We start from the raw sequence: 3,510 nt of genomic DNA, 5'->3' as shown, positions 1-3,510 counted from the left end.
GTCTCAGGGAATCACAGTGACCCCAGCCACTGTGGGGTCCCAATGAGATCCTAATGAGAGTAGCCAAGAATTCCCTGGCTCCTACATTCATCACTCATTCCCGCCTGTCTTACCACCTAGAGTGTTTATCACACACAGAGACTCCAGCCAGCTGGGAATTTGCAGTCTAGGGTAAGAGTCTTGCTAAATAAAGCCAGAGCTGTGAGGCAGGTGCTAACTGTAACTAGGAAAACAGGCTGTCTGCCCACTGGAGGGAGGAAACAACTGCAGAGCGGCCAGGAAACGGTTGCCCAAGGAGGGGGAGGTGAGATCGCCGGGGAGCCTTGCATCCGTGCAGAGGGAGGACACAGTCCAGCGACAGGAAACCCTCCCAGTGTGAACAGCTTGAGCGAAGGTTTGGAGGTGACCAAGCACACCAGGCCCCTGATCAGCGGCAGTTAGCTGAAGAGGGCAGAAATGGACCTCGCAGCTGGAAGGGACAGGACTTTCAGCACAGGCTCTGACCAGCCTCCGAAGGCTGGATGATGAGGAACCTGAATTCTGTCCCTCCAATCTGTGGTCTTCTCATACACCATATGCAGTTGCTGGGGTCTGAGCTGAGATAAACCACAACTGTAAAATACATACCGGATTTCAAAGATGGAGTACCAAAGAAAAAACAATGCTCATACGTGCCTGTGGTATTGGCTGCTCATTAAAATGATTATATTTGGGACATGTTGTGTTAAATCAAATGTATCATTAGAAATCATTTCACCTTTTTTAAACTTTTTTTTTTATGCTTAAGGACAATTTTATTAACATTTAAAAGAAAAACAACAGGGTAGGCAGGCTGAAAGTATCAGCAGCTACCCAAAGGAGGAAGGGAGGTAGAGAAGAGAGAGAAAACCCTTTCCAGTTAGGTATGGAGTGTCAGCAAACAGCCACCCAGCAAAAAGTGCCGGAGAAAGCATATTTGCATTCTGGCCCACATTCCAAAGAAAGAGACAGAAAAGAATAAAAAAAGGAAAAGCTCCACCTTTCTGAGTCAGGACTCAGAGGAGGGAATCTCACTGTGCTGCCCAGGCTAACCTCGACCTCCAGGACTATATACTCATGCCAGCATGCACGGTCACTGTATTTGAATGTAGCCACCAGAAGCTGGGGACCGCGGCTGTGGCTTGCCCGGTGCCTTAGAACACAGGAAGCAGTCAGCAGGTGACGTGAAGTGAGTCTGGACAAACGGACGGTTAGGACAGAGGACGAGGCAAGGCTACGGCAGAGGGAGGGGTAGGAAGCCCAGGGGAGGCTGGGAGAGAAACAACTCAGATCAAAGGTTCATAATTACCCGACACGAAGGAAGGACAGGCCACACCCATGACAGGCAAAGCTAGTTACGCATTTCACGTAAATTCGTCAGTGTTAGGCAGTCAAGAGGGTTCAGCTCAGCAGGTGAAGGCGCTTGCTGCCAAGTCTTAGGACCTGGGTTTGATCCCTAGGCACACATGATGGGAAAAGAAATGACTCCCTCAGTCAGATGGCAAGCCCCTGTTGATGCAGGTAACACCTACACTACTCACTGAATGCAGAGAAAGTGAGCCGGTGCCTACCTGGAGCCCTTACCCCCACCGGGTAGTGTTCATAGTACTGGAAGATTCTCTGCACACTACCAATGGAGAGAAGTAAACCCCAACCCAGCTACCAACCCTTCAATCCACCAAAGTGACCTGCCCGTGAGATATGCTGGTGCAGTGGCCACACAAACCAGTATCTGATTTGAGCTGAGACCCACTCTGGGGTAGAACCCATATCCAACACTGCCTAGGTGGTCAAGAACATGATGAGACTAGGCAGGCCATAAACCCAGGGGAAAACCAAATACTATTGTTCAGCCAAAGGAATGCAGAAAAAAAAATGATTCCTACTAACATTCTGCTATATTCACAGATCCTGCCTTGCTCAGCCATCACCAGAGAAGCCTCCTCCTGCAGCAGATGGGAATGAATAGAGACCCACAGCCAGACAATATGCAGAGTAAGGAGATCTTGGAACACTCAGCCCTAAAAGGGATGCCTCCATCAAATCTCTCCCCTCAGGGCTCAGGGAAACCTGTAGAAGAGGAGGCCAAGAAAAAGTGAAAGAGCCAGAGGGGGTGGAGGATGCCAGGCAATCAAGGCTTCTAGACACAGCAGAGCTGGTGCACATGTGAACTCCCAGAGATTGACAGCATGCACAGCCTGCATGGGTCTGCACCACATAGGGTCCCAGAGCTGAAAGGAGGGTACACATACCTGTCCCTAACCCAGAAGCTATCTCCAGTTGGTAGCTATTTGCAAATGAAATACTTGTTTTCTCCAAGGAAGTCTCACTGGGAAACAAACCACTCTTAAAGAGAGGCCCCGTGCCCAGCTGCAGAGGCCAGCACAGCACAAGCCCAGCAGCATGGGGGGTGGGGGGGGGGGTGGGGGGGGTGGGGGGTGTTGTCTCGTAAAGTCAGAGCATCTTTGGTGTGTGTGTTGGGGGGGGGTTGTCTCGTAAAGTCAGAGCATGTGGTGTGTGTGTGTGTGTGTGTGTGTGTGTGTGTGTGTGTGTGTATGTGTGTGTGTGTAACTTCTACACCAACAGACTCACACAAGGTAACTCAGAGTTTCAGCAGTCTATTTTGAGCTGATAAACGTTTGTCAGAATGCTCCACCTTCTGCCTGTCCTCCACTCACACTGTACTCACTGAAGTCACAATTTACAACTCTCCCTGTGAAGTGTTCATTAATATCATTTAACCGTAGTTATTTGTAATACTTTTGTCCATTGACTTTCACAGAATGACAGTTGACTTACTAACCTGCTGCAGTAATAAAGAGTTATTTCACAGGGTGTTAGTGGCACACACCTTTGATCCCAGCACTTTGGAGGCAGAGGCAGGAGGATTTGAGTTCCAGGACAGCCAGGGATACACAGAGAAACCCTGTCTCAAAAATACAAATAAATAAATAACAGTAATAATAATAATAATTACTTCTTGTGTATATGTTTTTTTAAATGCTGGCTGGCCTATCACTCCCCTGCACAGAAGGTAGCTGTAGCTCACCCCGGGACCTTTACTGATATCTGGATCCACCCGGGGTTGTCATCACTTACAGTGGGGTCATGTGCTGTGTACTGCATCTGGTAGCAGAGGCCAGAGAAGTTGCTCAACACCCACAACACAAGGCAGCTCCGTGACAAGGCGGCCCCACCCCCAACATCACTAGTACCAAGGAGGGGAACCTGCTCTAAGCCTGTCACTTGACATCTGCTCTCCCCCGAAGTAGAGGGCCAGTGATGGTGTTTCCTAAACTTTACTCTGTGACTGTGAGGGTAACAATAGAAGACGCTGTCCCTGGCAAGGAGGTCCCCCTCCAAGATGTTTCTGTCATCCACTTGACCCGTGATCATAATGAGTATGCTGTTCATGGTGCCTGGCCAATCTGAGAGTGACTAGTCAGGTTCTGGGGACATTGGTTCTGAAATCACAAACCAGCCAAGCCAAAC

Source organism: Peromyscus leucopus, chromosome 12, assembly GCF_004664715.2.
Source record: "Peromyscus leucopus breed LL Stock chromosome 12, UCI_PerLeu_2.1, whole genome shotgun sequence".
Lineage (NCBI taxonomy): Eukaryota > Metazoa > Chordata > Mammalia > Rodentia > Cricetidae > Peromyscus > Peromyscus leucopus.
The sequence above is the reverse complement of the archived record's forward strand: the minus strand, read 5'-3'. Positions refer to the sequence as shown.